The 16,753-nt window shown below is 38.9% G+C and overlaps 1 protein-coding gene and 1 pseudogene across 8 annotated transcripts in view; one reads left to right on the forward strand and one right to left on the reverse strand.

Moving 5' to 3' along the window:
- TMEM117 (transmembrane protein 117) overlaps positions 1–16,753 on the forward strand; it is a 610,505-nt gene that overhangs the window by 214,814 nt on the left and 378,938 nt on the right. The window lies entirely within an intron of this gene.
- LOC129466356 (zinc finger protein 75D-like) lies at positions 2,501–3,988 on the reverse strand (annotated as a pseudogene).

Consider the following 16,753-nt stretch of genomic DNA (forward strand, 5'->3'; position numbering starts at 1 on the left):
ACCAGTTTGAAAGCCTCCATCCAGTCCACATAATGAAAATCAGAAAAAGAACATTCACCACTTATCTTTGCTTTCTACAAAGAAACAGATACCTGGTTGAGGACCAAGACTGCCTTCCTCTTCATGTCCTTTTATATGTCTGTGTAGACAGAATCAGCAAGAGGAGAGATATGAAGTGCTTGTAAGGTACCTAGGTCTGTCCTTGCATCCAGACATTCCCTTGCTACTTGTAATTCCTTGACAGAAGACATTGTGGTAGTGGGTACTCAGGAGAGAAGCAACTAGAATGGGGCACTTCTCCCAAGGCAAACATTGAATCCTCTCTTGCTGTTAGAGAGTAAAATTCCCTGAGGCCTGGGCTTGGTTTTCCATGCAGATTGATTGATAGCTATTAATACTGTCTCTAATTTAGTAATTCTCTGTGAGCTCCCTTGAGAGGTCCCAAGTACTCTTATTTTCCATCTCTCCTCACAAAGAATCAATAATGAAACTAAGTATTGACCATTATATTTGTCGAGCACATGATACCTGAAGAATTTAGATGGCTGGGGGTGGGGAAGATTTGAATAACCAGATACGTACCTACAGATAGATAGGTAAAGATATCTCATAGCTCCACTTTCATTTTTTTTGTTTGTAAAATACTCCTTATGTGTAAGTCTTGTGCTAGGCACTGAAGACACAATGCTGAATAAGACAGCTTAGATTTCTTTTTGTGAAGCATAAGATGTATCCCTCCCAAATGTTCTACTGATGACAGACTTCTATCATTAGAAGCATCATAATTTTGTATTCTTTCATCACTTCTGAGGTCAAGCTTTACATGGTAACTTTCCTCAGTTTAGAGACATACTTGTTTTCTTACTTTTTAGATGTTTGTCCTAGAGTTTGCAGTACACATTTACAAGTAATACAAGTCCCCTTTCAAATAACACTATACTACTTGATGGGTAGTGCATGTACCTCATAATAACAAAATATTCCTAATTCCTCCCTCTCATCCCTTGTATAATTGCTATCATTTGTTTTACTTATACAAAACTATACCTAAGCATATACATATGAGCATACATAATCAAATATGTTTTTGCTCTTATTTTGAACAGATTGTCAGATTAAGAATAAGAAAAAGAAGTTTTCATTTTATGTTCATTTATTTCTTGAGGATGCACCTTTTTTCTTTATGAAGATCAGAGTTTCTGACCTGTATCATTTCCCTTGTCCCTGAAAAAGTTTTTTCTAACATTTCTTGCAATATAGGTCTACTGGCAATAAATTTCCTCTTTTTTTTCTTGTCTAAGAAAGTCTTTGTTTCTCTTTCACTTTTGAAAAATAATTTCACAAGACACAGAATTCTAGCTTTTTTCAAGAAAAAAAGTGAGTTTCTTTCTCTCAACCCTTTATTACAATAGTCCCTCCTATCTGTAGGGGATACATTCTAAGACTTCTAGTGGATGCCTGAAACTGAGGATAGTACTAAGCCCTCTAAATAGTATTGATACGGTTTGGCTGTGTCCCCACCCAAATCTCATCTTGAATTGTAACTCCTAGAATTCCCATGTGTAGTGGGAGGGACCCAGTGGGAGGTAATTGAACCATGGGGGCTGGTATTTCTGGTGCTGTTCTCGTGATAGTGAATAAGTTTCATGAGATCTGATGGTTTTGTAAAGAGTAGTTCCCCTGCATAAGCTCTCTGTTTTTGTCTGCTGCCATCCATGTAAGTCATGACTTGCTCCACCTTGTCTTCTGCCATAATTGTGAAGCCTCCCCAGCCACGTGGAACTGTAAGTCCACTAGACTCTTTTTCTGGTATAAATTACCCAGTCTCGGGTATATCTTTATCACCAGCATGAAAATGGACTAATAAAGTTGTAACTGATCAGCCATAAATACAGGCCTCCCCTTAGGCCCTGCAGCAGTATGGCACCAGTTCGAAAAGCCTCCATCCAGTCCACATAATGAAAGTCAGAAAAAGACCATTCACCACTTATCTGTGCTTCTTACAAAGAAACAGATACCTGGATGAGGACCAAGACTGCCTCCCAGATTGAATGATAGCTGTTAATGCTGTCTCTAACTTAGTAATTCTCTGTGAGCTCCCTTTAGAGGGCCCAAGTACTCTTACTTTCCATCTCTCCTGACAAAGAATAAAGAATAAGTCTTGACTGTTATATATCTGTCAAACACCTGATACTGGAAGAATTTAGATGACTGAGGGTGGGGAAGCTTTGAATAACCAGATACATACATATAGATAGATAGGTAAGGATATCTCATAGCTATACTTTCATTTTTTTTGTTTATAAGATGCTTATTATGTTTAAGTCTTGTGCTAGGCACTGAAGATGAAATACTGAATAAGACAGCTTAGATTCCTTTTTGTGAAACATAAGATCTGTCCCTCCCAGATGTTCTATTGATGACAGATTGCTATCATCGAATGTCTCATAATTTTGTATTCTTTCTTCACTTCTCAGGTGAAGCTCTATGTGGTAACTCCTCAGTTTAGAGACAATGGACATGGCTTCCTTCTTCTGTGGCTTTTCTGGTGTCTAAGAAGGCTCAATTGCCTACTGAAGTTTGTTCTGCATATGATACAAGTATAAGGCAGTTCACCTGTGTGGGTTCTCTGGTGTTTAATAAGGTGGAAGTTCTGAATGAATCTTTTTCCGCATTCATGACATTTAAAGGACTTCTCTCCCATATGAATTATTTGGTATGTGTGTAGATTTGTGTCATGACTAAAGCTTTTCCCACACCATGAGCATCTATATGGTTTTACTCCTTGATGTGTCATGTAGTGCTTACTAAGATCTGAACTCCATGTAAACCTTGTGTCACATTAGTGACACTTACAGGTTTTCTGTTTACTTAAGAAGATCAGGGCTAACTGAAGCTTTTCCCACATTCCTGACATTTAAAAGGTTTCTCTCCTGTGTGGTGTTTCTCATGGAGACACATAAGTTTTGGAAGTTCTTGTTTACAAGTGGCAAGTTTCTTTACTTCCTTGGAAAAGCTCAATGCTGTTTCTGTACCTTGTGTATATCACCATGATATTCCCTGCCTGTTGTTTTCTGGGCAATTGCATTGTGGTCTTTTTTGATATTTTGCATCCTAGCATTTGTATTTCTGATGCAGAAACCGATACAGGATGATCACTTCCAGTGTCATATTTTAGCTTTAACCCTAGAGAGATGACAGTTTCATAGATACTCTGCATTACAACATTGTATTCTCAGGAGGATGCAATAATTGACATTCTTCCTCAGAAAAATACACAGCCACTTCTTCAAATGTCAACAAACTCTGGGACTCAGGCAGGATGAGCTGAGATGCCATCTTCCAGTCTTTGGTGCTTTTCTGCTCAGAACGGGCTAAAACCTGTTGAGCATACACAACTCTTTCATATACAGGCTGGGTTTCTTTGTGAGTATTCCAGCCCAGCTGTTCTTGTAGTACCCATGTATATTCCAGCATTCTTTCTGGAACACACCCTTTGGTTGGGGCTTTGCTGGTTTACACTTGAAGTCTGGGGCCACTGCTGTTCCTCCCAGGAGCACTGCCTTCTCTCCCAGCTCATGGGCTGTGACCTTCTTCTTTGTTTGACCAGGTTCTCTCTGTAAGTGTTTCACCAGGACCAGAGCCTGTTTTGACATTCTGTGGATGATGCTTCTGCACCCAGTTGTGGGTATCCTTGTGCAAAATGGTCAGGAACTGCTCTAACATCAGTATTTCCAAGATCTACTCTTTTGAGTGGATCTCTGGCCTCAATCACTGATGGCATAATTTCTGAAGTAGGCTGATAGCCTCTGGCATTCCAGTTGCTTCATTATATCAGAAGGTCTGGAAGTGCCTGTGAGCACCCTGAGGCCGAGATACCCTATTTATGTAGTGTATTTCTTACTGGGACTGGAGTTCTCTTTCACAGACCCATTAGTCTCCCACATAGCCCCCATCTGGAGGTTCAAGTATACATCTGCCTTCAGCTCTCATCACTGTTTGCTCTAGGAACAGTTTTAACCCTGCGTGTGACACTGACACCCACCTGGGGCCACTTCTGGCAAATGAGGGTGCATCAGGTTTGGTACAACATCAATGAGTAGATCTTCCTAAGATCACTTCAGTCGGCTCTGGCTTCCCTGGAGGCCACGTTCCTCTTCCTCAGCTTGACTACCGTCTGTTGCTGTGTCTCCTTGCTGCTCTGGGTATTGAAGCTCTCTGTTCCTGCGCCACATGGGGAAGCAGTATCAGGAAAGTGCACTATGCCTGGCAAGTGAAGCTCCAAGATTTTGGGAGCCTTGGAAGGGGCCCTGGAAGATCAGTTTTCCCATTCTATCCCTCCACCTCCCAGAGACCTTACCTGGATTCACTATTCCTTGGTCGATGTCTGTCTATTTTCTCTTTATTGCCCTTGTTCTTTGCCTCTGTTTTTGTGTTCCACACTTTTGCTGCCTTTTGTGGTTTAAATTATTTTATATGATTTTGTATTCTCTCCTTAGAATATTACCATACTTGTTTTCTTACTTTTTAGTTGTTTGTCCTAGAGTTTACAATATACATTTATAAGTAATCCAAGTCCCCTTTCCAATAACACTGTACCACTTGATGGGTAGTGCATGTACCTTGTAATAAGATATTCCTAATTCCTCCCTCTCATTGCTTGTATAATTGCTATCATTCGTTTTACTTATACAAAACTATACCTAAGCATACACACATGAGCATACATAATCAGATACATGTTTGCTCTTGTTATTTTAAACAAATTGTCAGCAATTAAGAATAATAGAAACAAAAGTCTTTACTTTACCTTCATTTGTTCCTTCACAATGCTCTCCTTCATGAAGATTGGAAGTTTTGACCTATATCATTTCCCTTGTCTCTGAAGAACTTTTTTCTAACATTTCCTGCAAGATAGGTTTACTAGCAACAAATTTTCTCACTTTTTTCTTGCCTAAGAAAGTCTTTGTTTTTCTTTCACTTTTGAAGAATAATTTCAGAGGGTAGAGAATTCTAGGTTTTTTTCTAGAAAAAAATGAGTTCCTTTCTCTCAACCCTTTATTGCAGTAGTCCCTCCTATCCGTAGGGGATACACTCTAAGACTTCTAGCAGATGCTTGAAACTGAGGATAGTACCAAGCCCTGTATATACTATTGTTATGGTTTGGCTGTGTCCCACCCAAATCTCATCTTGAATTGTAACTCCCACAATTCTCATGTGTAGTGGGAGCGACCCAAGTGGAGGTAATTGAATCATACATGGAGGTCTTTCTGTCACTGCTCTTGTGATAGTGAATAAGTGTCATGAGATCTGATGGTTTGGTAAAGAGGAGGTCTCCTGCACAAGCTCTCTCTCTTTGCCTGCTCCCATCCATGTAAGATGTGACTTGCTTCTCCTTGCCTTCTGTCGTGATCGTGAGGCCTCCCCAGCCATGTGGAACTGTAACTTAATTAAACCTCTTTTTCGTCCCAGTCTTGAGTATGTCTTTATCAGCAATGTGAAAATAGAGTAATATAAATATATTCCTTACTATACATACATACATATGTATGACCAAGTTTATTTTATGAGATAGGCACAGTAAGATATTAATAATATTAATGAAATAGAATAATTGTAACAATATACTGTAATAAAAATTATGTAAACATAGTTTCTCTCTCAGAATATCTTATGGTGTTATACCAAACTTCATTTTGTTGTCTGTTCTCTGATAAGTGAGAAGGCTATTAAGTGACTATATACATTTATAGCATCTAAACATATACACACTGGACAAAGAGATGATTCACTTCCCAGGAGGGATGGAATGGGATGGTGTGAGACTTCTTCACACTACTTAGAATGGTGCATAGTTTGAAACTTATGAATTATTTATTTGTAGAATTTTTCATTTAATATTTTCAGACCACTGTTGACAGAGGGCAACTGAAATTGTGGAAAGCGAAACCGTGGGTAAGGGGGACCACTGTATTTCACCCCAGTCTCTTTTTATTGCGTGGTTTCTGAGGTGAAGTTGGATATATTTCTTATCTTTTTTCCTTTATATGTAAGGTGGTTTTTTCCCTCTGGTTTTTTTTTAAGATTTTTTTCTTTGATTTTCTGCAGTTTGAATACAATATGCCCAGGTGTTATGTGCTTTTTTTGGTACTTGTTCTGCCTGGTGTTCTGTGAGCATCGTGGAGCTGTGGTTTGTTGTCTAACATTAATTTGGAAAAATTCTCAGTCATTGTTGCTTCAAATATTGTTTCTGTTTTTTTTTTTTTTTTTCTGTTGCTTCTTTTTCTGATATTCCCATTACACATAGTTATACCTTTCACGGTTAACCCGTGGTTCTTATATATTCCTTTTTCTTTTCTTTTTTTTCTTTTTGCTTTTTAGTTTTGGAGATTTCTATTGACATATTCTCAAAAAAAAAAGTTCTGATTTTTTTTCCTCAGTCATGTCCAATCTATTAATGAGCCCATCAAAGGCATTCGTCATTTCTGATCCACTTGTTTTGATCTGTAGCATTTAAAAAAATCCTTTCTTAGAATTTCATCTTTCTGCTTATGTTATCCATCTGTTCTTGCAAGTTATTTTTTTGGATAAAAGCCCTTAGCATATTAATGATAATTTTTAAACATTCCTGGTCTGACAATTCCAACATTCCTGGCATATGGGACTCTGGTTCTGATACCAGTTCAGTTTTTTCAAACTTGGGTTTTTGCTTTATAATTGTTTTCCTTGTAATTTCTTGTTGAAAGGAGGATGTGATGTACTGGGTAGAAAGAAGTGCAGTAAATAGGCCTTCAGTGGTGCAGTGGTAGGGTGTGGGGGGAGGGGAAGTCTTTTGTAGTCCTCTGATTAGGTATCATACTTTTTTTCTTTTTTCTCTTTCTTTCTTGCTTTTTTTTTTTGGACAGGGTCTCACTTTGTCACCCAGGCTCGTGTCCAGTAGTGGCGTGAACAGGGCTTGCTGCTGCTGCCTTAACCTCCCAGCCTTAAGCGATTCTTCTGCCTCAGCCTGCAAAGTAGCTGGGTCTACAGGCGCACACCACCACACCCTAGCTAATGTTTGTATTTTTTGTAGAGACGGGGTTTTGCCATGTTGCCCAGGTTGGTCTCGAACTCCTGAGGTCAAGTGATCAGCCTGCAGCCTCCCAAAGTGCTGGGATTACAGGTGTGAGTCACTGCGCCCAGTCCAAGTCTCAGACTTTTAATGAGCCTGTGACCCTGGGCTCTGAACTTCACCAGCGCTTCACAGTTTCTCCCCAACTTAGGCTGGATATGATGGCTAGAGTGGTCTTTAGGTATTTCCCTTCCCCCAGGTAGGTTAGGCTCTGATAAAATTCCAGGAGGTTAGGCTCTGGAGGGCAGGCCTTGCAAAGAACAGAATATCCTTTCTTTCATATTTCAAATGGTTCCTCTTGCCTCCCCACTGCTGAAAGCACAGGGGAATTTTTCTCTGATAGTCGCTGTGAGGACCTGGAGATAAGACTCACAGAAGTGTGAGGGTCCTCCATGGCTGGGTGCCCTGGAGTTTTTAGCTCTCAGACTTGTCCACACCGAGCCTCCATCAGTTTATCAATTGCAGCTCAGGCTTCTGTACCTCAGCATTGGTTCCTGAAGAGGTTTCTGCTCATGAATTCCTCCTTTGGTAAGTTGTGGTTCTCTGTATTTGCCTGTCTGTCTCTCCAATTTTTGGTGTAGGGTTTTCCCTACACTGACAGATTTAAGAAGAGTTGTTGATTTTTCAGATCACTCAGCTTTTTGCTTGCTGTTAGGATGGAGTGGCAACTTCTAAGCTCCTGACAGGTTGGACTAGAAACTGGAAGTTGAAAAAGGGTTTGAAACCCAACCAACTTTCAAGGGAGGGGCATAGGGAGAACAATAGACACCTCAGATACAACTGTGGATTAGTGAAGGAAAGACTTGTGTCTTTTCACGGTGAAGCCTGGGCAGTGGGAAGCCATATTCAGAAGTCCCCCTGTCCCCCGCAGCACAAAAGCAATACAGCTGAACTGGCTCTAGGTAGATAGGCCATGGCAGGTAGAGGGGCCATGGCAGCCTTACAGAGTTCCAGTCACCCCACTGTGGTGCAGAGAATAACAGAATCATTTTCCTTTTGTCACTGAGGGTGGTATGGACCTGATCCCTCCGCAGACCTGATGAGGCCTTGGGGTTAGGATGAGGGGGATAAGATGAGATTGAAAGATGAGGCCGATGACTGTAGGCCAGGTGCCTGAGGAGCTGAGCTTCTCATGACCTAACATGAAGTGTCTGCTTCCAGAGAGGATATGAGCCCGAGGTAGAAATAGCTGGGGTATGGCCTGAGAATTTCTAACACGTTCCCAGGTGATGCTGATTCTCCTAAATCTGGGATAACACTTTGAAAACCACTGCATTGTTTTCTTCCAAACTTCCTAACCTGCTATTATTTGGTAAGTATAAGTAGATCTATGCATAATCAAAAGACACGTTACACTACCCAGTTCCACAGATGGTGTACTTTCTTGTACTATATGGTTAATCACCTAGATGTAGCAAGGAAAATGAACACTGGTGTCTCCCATCTTTTGGTTACTGCTGTTTTTTTCCCCTTGATGTTGTGCTTTTATGTTGACACTTTTCTTTCTTTCTTCCTACATTTTCTTTGTTCTCCTTACTCTGATCTTTCCTTATAACCTCTATTTGTTGTACTGTTTTTTTCTATGTTCTGTGAAATACTGTGATCAATATGTGAAAATAGTATCATTTAATTAAGCTTAAGGCACACTACCTTGCCTCTAGCCTGAGAACATCACAAGCCTGCTGTAATTTCTATGATTGGCCTCACTTAGGAGATTTTATTTGTTGAGAGGTACCTGAAAAACCTTAGCAAACTCGGTTTAGAAAAAAAAATGGTGGCTACAGTAATAATATATAAATCAGAGATTTGAGACACAGATGATGTAGTTACCATAGGAAATTTTTTTCCTCTTTGGCTATTATTACTCGTGCTATCTACAAGATCTGTCCAAGAACAGTGTATCATCTAAAAGAGGGGATGCTGGACTTAAAAAAATAAGTGAAGAAGAAAATTTAAATTAGAAGTCTTAAGTCAGTCATTGTATCCATATTGATATTCTTAACTGAAAAAGAACAAAACCCAGGAAGGCTTTTATTTATCAATTCCATGAAGAACATATTTCTTTTGTGTCATGGTGATCAGTGATTTTTGATTTTAAATATATAATATGCTCAAATAAGATTTCTTCTTATTTTTTGGACTTAAAATTTTTGGATTGTATGATTCTGAGACTTACATGCATACGTTCATCTCATAAGGTGGAAAAGCTTTTGCTCAAATTCTTTTTGTCCATGTTGAAATGAGAATTAAAACCGCTAGAGGGCACTGTGGATAAGCATTTGTAGCAAAGATACCTATAGGAGCTAGAACTTGCCAGAATTTGGTTGTACAGGAAGTCCTCAATTACCCACATGTACTGATCCAAAAATGTGCTTATAAATTAACTCTTAAGAATTCAGGATTCAGAATGTATTTTCCTAATAGAAACAATAAAATAAGTAGTAGTATAATAATTTCCGAAGTTGACCCCTAATAGTCTGTTAAATATATATATGACACAGGTTTGTTTGTTATGTGAAGGTAAGCAATAATAACAAAAACAAATATTATACACCTCATTGAGATATAATGGGATTTACCAAACAACAAATAAGACTATACAACTCATTTAGATATAATGGGATTTAAGAATATTTTGATGTAGAGAGTTTTATTTTGGTGGGAACTGGCTTAATTACAAAAACCCACTAACTTGGATATATTACAGAGTTACAATCTCTGTGTCTCAAAAACAAGAATAAAACAAAATACCCGGGAATAAACTGTTAATCTGTGGGTCACCCCCGTTGACTGGATTGATAGCACTACCCCCTCCTCCCAACTCCCTTCAGTTTTCTTATGTCCACTACCTCTCACTACTGCTGCTTCTCCTCCTGGTGCTGTTCAGTAGCATGTTTGGCTTCTTTCCCTTTTCTTTAAAGGCAGCCAGATATCCAGCCAGTCCCAGCCTCTGGGTGAAGCCATTCCTCCTAGTTCCAAGCTAGCAAGGGTAATTTAGCACTGTTCGCTTGCAGACCTAACTTTGGGAATTCACTCAGTTCACCTCCCAGGTGGAAACGGGACCATCCCTATGGCCACAGCAGAGTTTCCCTTTCTCCCTGTGTCCCACCTGCCCTAGGAATGGTTCCCCTTTCCTCTTTCTTTCTTCAGCTTTCTTCCTCCTAACTTAATTACTGTTTTGGGATTATTTAATTTTTTTTTTTCTCTAGGGCTTTCACTACGTAAGTCTACATTTCAGTCAATGAGTGTCTTAAACTAGATAGGAAATAATACATGACTTGACAGTTAATTCTTTGCCCTGATTTCTTGCCACACTTCCCTTTGTTCTTTAGTGGAAATACAAAGTCACAGTTTTCTTTCATCTTTTAAGAGCTAATGGGGATGAAGGCAGAGGTCAATGGTGAACAGAGTGCCTGAAGGTTTGTGGATGATGCAAAATATTGGGGGAGTACCCTGAGCCCCACAAACCACCTTTATAATTTAGGTTGCATCAGTATTACCTGGGTGCCCGCCAAAAATACAGATTCTGTGAGGTGTTAGGTGGGACTCAGAAAAGTGCATTTTAATTAAGTATCGTTGATGATTCTGATGAGTGTTATTCTGGCCACAGATATAAATTGATAAATTATATAATAGTCCCTCCATCCTTAAGCCTCCTTTCAGGCAAATGTGTCATGGACTTTAGAGTGTTATCTTTTGTTTATGGGTTTTTGTTTTAAGGTGGCAAATGTGTCACTATCACCAAGGAGATGGGAAAGGTATGATTAGTTGGATTTTGGATGAGGTTGTGAAAAAATAATGTTTAGTAAAGATGAGCATCAGTCTGATCTGCTCATTTAGAAGGATACATGTAGTATTTCCACCTACACTTTTCACAAAAGGAGAAAGCATTATTTATGAAGCCTGTGTGTGTGTGTGTGTGTTTTAGGTGATAAATAATTGAAAGTAAAGGTTGGCATCACTATGCCATATCAAGCTTTTCCTTTTCTTTCTTTCCTTTTTTTTTTTTGGTGATGAGGAGACAGATGGTATTTTTTTCTATAGATGCCAAAAAAGGAAAAAACCAAAACCCACCAAGTCTCACAGTTGTGGAAAGAAATCTTACATGATCTCTAAAAGCAAGGATCGGATTCTGCTGGCGCTCCTCTTATCCCAGAAGACTAGGGACCATGAATCACTTGGAAAATAGCTTTGTGTATTCTGAGTGCTTGTCACTGGATTGGCTAACTAGAGGGGTTTTTAGTTGAAACCAGGGCTTTCTAATTATGCACTTGATAAGCATGTAAGAAGTAAGAATGAAATATATCCCGCTGATTAATAATGATATATTTCAAATATACTGGTGTTTAAATGGATATTAGACACTATGTTACCCTCTCCACCACTTCAAAATATTATACCATTTTAGGCTTTATAGTCTTTCATGACATCAAAGGTAATGTTATTATTTAAATAGAATAAGGACATCTGTTTTAGAAAGAGACAACAGAGGCCGGGCGCGGTGGCTCACGCTTGTAATCCCAGCACTTTGGGAGGCCGAGGTGGGCGGATCACGAGGTCAGGAGATCGAGACCACGGTGAAACCCTGTCTCTACTAAAAATACAAAAAATTAGCCGGGCGTGGTGGCGGGCGCCTGTAGTCCCAGCTACTTGGAGAGGCTGAGGCAGGAGAATGGCGTGAACCCGGGAGGCGGAGCTTGCAGTGAGCCGGGATTGCGCCACTGCACTCCAGCCTGGGCGACAGAGCGAGACTCCGTCTCAAAAAAAAAAAAAAAAAAAAAAAAGAAAGAGACAACAGGTTCTTCAATGTGTGTTTTGGCTAGGCAAATGATAGCAAAAAAAAACCTCTGATGCATCATTTTTAAATAGATCATTGAAATGACAGAGTTTTGATTTTTTTCAATGTTCTTTTTAACATCTGACAAGTCTAAGTACTTCTATCTACATAAGTCACATACTAATTAGTAATTAACCACTGTTATTTAATTAGACTATCTAGTTGGTACGTCGTGCATTAATCACTCCCAATTTGGTATGTGCTGGCTACTCTTGGTGACTAGGCCACTCTGCTGGGGTTCATTTCATGCTGTGTGTTGCAGCTGTGCCCAGACACAAACTTTTTCTGCCTTTGTCTTGAAATTAGATAAGAAACATAAAAATGTAGAGAATTGCACTAACCCTAGTTAGTCAACTAAATTTCCAAAATGGTTACATAAGGCAAAAGTGAATTTTTGCTGATTGAATGAAAAAAAGGACTCTTTCATTCAAAAAGTCATTTTTTTTCTCCTTTTTTATGCTTCAGATTTTCTTTCAGATGATTTGACAATGATATGTATGCTTTAAGGAAAGGTCAAAATTATATTTTAGACCTACTGAATTTGCAAGTGTTCTAAGCATGCAATAAAAACATGTAAAATCTCTACACTGTATTAGATGAAACATATTTGAATTAATTTTAATTAGAAATGGCCAAAGTAATTTAGAGAAATTGTTTTAATAAAAATGGTACATTTCTTAGATTATGAAACTTTTTGTACTGTTTATTCCATTGGTTGTTACATAAATGGAGACTTCTGCTATTATGAATTCCTTAAACCACATAGTATGTCTTAAGCAACTCCTAGGACCTTATCAATATTTTATCCAGAAAGTACTCTTGATAATTAACTCTACTGTTTTTTTTTCTTTTTTCTTTTTTTTTTTTTTAGATGGAGTCTTGCTCTGTCGCCAGTCTGGAGTGCAGTGGCGCAATCTTGGCTCACTGCAACCTCCACTTCCCAGGTTAAAGCAATTCTCCTGCCTCAGCCTCCCGAGTAGCTGAGATTGCAGGCACACACCACCACACCTAGCTAATTTTTGTATGTTTAGTAGAGATGGGGTCACCGTGTTGGCCAGGATGGTCTTGATCCGCCTGCCTCAGCCTCTCAAAGTGTTGGGATTACAGGCATGAGCCACTGTGCCCGGCCGATTAACTCTACTCTTGTACGTGCACTCAACCCTAAGTAGACGTCACCTAAGTCAGTGGTTCTCAGCTCTGGGCAGAGGCCAGGGAAGGAGGAGATTTATGTATTCAAATTGCCTATAGAGTTTTTTGCTTGTTTAATTGTGTTTTTGTATGAAAGAATGTTGTTTGGGGTGGGGCTTTATGATGAATGGCAGCCATCTAGTGTGACCAGACCATCATTTTCCCAGGATATGATGCACGCAAAACCCTGAGACAAAGACCATCTCAGGCAGATCCTGTACAGCAGGTTGCACACTTCTCTGAGAAGACTAGACACAGTCAATTCTCACTCCCCAGGAGACCCATTGTAGTTTTGCAGAAACACTCACTTACAGCAGCCTTGACAGAGTGGCAGAGGGAGAAACAGAGGCTTCAGGAGGGTATTGGCTCATTCAAATCTGCACCGTTAATAAGCACTGGAAGTAGGACCAGGTCTCAGATCTTTAGCTTCCTGATCTGGAGCTCTCTTCTCTATACATTTCTCTCCTTTTCCTCCTCATCTTCCTCTTTCTTCTTCTTCTGGATAAAGACATTTAGGCAAATAAGTTTAATGTGCTCATTATTTCAAGTTTTATGTAATGTTATTTCATAAATGTAATTTCTGATTATTTTCATTTATTCTAGTTGGCAGGTTCATTAATCAGTGTAAATATGTGTAGATTATAAACTATGCAGGTGGTGCCTTTAATATTACATAGATATGTGGAAGTCCTTCCTTTTATTCTTAATTGTCAAAAGATGGAATTCTGTCTCTAGAAAGTTTTGGAAGCATTCTAATAAAGGTTCTATGAACGTGAGTAATGAATCCCCCCAAACTTCTTTGATTTTCCCTCATTCCACATATGATAATCCCCAATTTGAGAAAAAAGCTCTTTTAAACAGAATGAAAGGTCTGATTGTTGATACTTTGTAATAGAATCTGGCTGTTAAAAATACTCAGCAAATAGACATTCTTCCTCCCACTACCTCTGTGTAGCATAGGGAATGGTTTAGTCAGTAATGGTGTTTTCTTAGAAATTTGTAATAATTAACTGTGCATATTAAAAATAAATTTAAAATTCAGAACAAACCAGGATTTAAAAATTCCAGGTTTTTTTGGTCAAATTCAATGATCAGGTCTGTGATATCTTTGATAAAAGAAGTAACTCTTTCAATGAAAATAATATGGTCTGTGTTAGCAGTATCCAGATATTGTTATCAGTGGGTCATTATTCCCTCACAGTTATTTTATGTCTTTTTTATTATATGGAGCCCTATCTGACAAGGGTCAACATTCTAAAACTACTACATGGGGCAGTGGTTATGCCTCTTACTATCCACCTTCGATGTATTCTCTTGGTCAAAGACCAACTGTGAAGGATTTATAAAGTGGTAGCGTGGCATAGTTCAAGAACTCAGTTTGAGCTAAGATTCCTGACTTCTCATCTATTGCTGCTGTCATCTACTTTTGTGTCCCTGGGACATCACTTACTCTGATCTATAAATTTAAAGGACTGCCCTAACATTATCACTTGTGCCTTTTAACCCTAAAGTTTTATGTGAGTATTTAAGCAAATATGTTGAAAACTTTGGGCATGCACTAAGGCTATGAATGCTGATTTAAACCTAGGGCTAGGGATTTTTATGTAAATTTCAGTGATTCCATAAACATTCTTTAGTTCTTGATAGGGTATTTTATAAATATTTTAAGGTGTCAACAGTTTGCCAGAAACAGCTAGCAGCCAGAACTCAGTCCACAATCTACACGTCATTTGGAGAAAATGCTGAAGACAGAATAGAGGCTACAATACATAGAAATGGCAAAATCCAAGATCCAGTTTACACATCAGTTGGTTAAGCAAATAACATATACCATGATTTGTGGTGCTAGCTGAGTTTGATGATAATAACTATAGGGCTTGCAAAGCCCAGGCATTTATTTCTTTCTGCTTGTAGTGCGAAATCAGGGTAATGAAGTAGTTTGTTAAAAATATAAAGAGGAGGAAAACCCATGGATTTAACTATTGTTTTTCACTGTCTCACAGATTACCTGAAATTCAGTCAGTAGATGAGAGATTTGTGTGTGTATACACATAAATAAACTTATTTTAGGTTCGGGGGTACATGTGATGGGTTGTTACACAAGTAAACTCATGTCACGGGGGTTTGTTGTACAGATTATTTCATCACCCAGGTATTAAGCCCAGTACCAAATAGTTATCTTTTCTGCTGCTCTTTCTCCTCCCATCCTCCACCCTCAAATAGAACCTAATTAGTGTCTGCTGTTTCCTTCTTTCTGTTCATAAGTTATTATTTAGTTCCCACTTATAAGTGAGAACATGCGATTTGGCTTTCTGTTTTCTGCATTAGTTTTCTAAGGATAATAGCCTCCAGCCTCATCCATTTTCCTGTGTGTAGTGTTATAGAACAGGCTAAAGAAGGCCCTGGTGTATTAGCTTGATTTGGCCTCTATGTTGTTTACTTAGCAGGCTAGGGTGGTTAGCTAGAACCAAACTCAAATTCTTACACATCCAGTTGCTTTAAATATAGCCCAAATAAGCGTATTTTTAGACACTTAGAGCTTGCCTGTTTTACATAGCTTGTGAATCTGCACCCAGCATCTGTTAACCATAGATAAGACAAACTCCAGCAATAAAGACATCAAACCCTGTTGCCCTTTGATCCCTCTAACCCAAATAGTTTGCTGCTGAATGCCCTAACCTAGGCATGTAAGCCGCCTCTCCAAGTTCTCCCCTGGAGATCCCTTGCCTTATTCTCCTTCTGAGTAGTGACCGCCTGCCACTGTCTCTGGAAGTACTCTTGCTGGGAGGAACTTCCTCTCTCATGCAACCATAAGTTGCAATAAAGCATGCTCTGTGGTAGTGCCTCTTGGGGTCTTGCCTTTTCTGTGGTCAACCCCCAAAACCTTGAACTTACCACATATGTATAATATATATCTATGAGTATGTTATTTAAAAATAATAAGCCAGGTAGATTTGCTTCTGCCTTGGCATGAAGAAAAGAAATCTACATAAAGGATGCATTAAAAATTGTTGTTCCTTCATAGTATGAAATTGTAATTTGGTTCCTGTTTTTATGTGAACATTAAAGACAACATTATATAGTGAAACACCAAAGGACTTAAAGTCAGAAGCCTTGAGTTTGAGCCTTGATTACTCATTAGCTGTGTGAACTTAGACAAGCCATTTAGCCTCTCTGAGCTGTAAAATAATGATGATACTACCTATAATTATTTTTATTGACCAAACTACAATACAGAGGTGACAGAAAGGGTGTAAAAGCAATGTAATTAAAACAGTGTAATTAAGAGAGTGAACTCTCCTTTGAAATTCTGGCCTCATGACTTGGGTGTCCAAAGGGGAACCTTTTTGAACTTGTTTTTTTTAGCCGACAAATGAGGATAACAATACTACCTCATTCATATGGTTACTCTAAGGATGAAAAGATGTCTCCTTTAAATGTTTCAAATGCATAGACGTGCATATTATGTGTGTGCTTCAATGGTAAAATGAAGTACAAGTATCATCTAAAGCCTTTACATGTGTCATGAGGAATGTGAGCGTAATAAAGAAGCATGATGTTGAGGAGGGGGTGATATTCAGTTTTAAAAAGCCATGAAGTCTTTAGGCAGTAATTTT

Source organism: Symphalangus syndactylus, chromosome 17 (genome assembly GCF_028878055.3).
Source record: "Symphalangus syndactylus isolate Jambi chromosome 17, NHGRI_mSymSyn1-v2.1_pri, whole genome shotgun sequence".
Taxonomy (NCBI): domain Eukaryota; kingdom Metazoa; phylum Chordata; class Mammalia; order Primates; family Hylobatidae; genus Symphalangus; species Symphalangus syndactylus.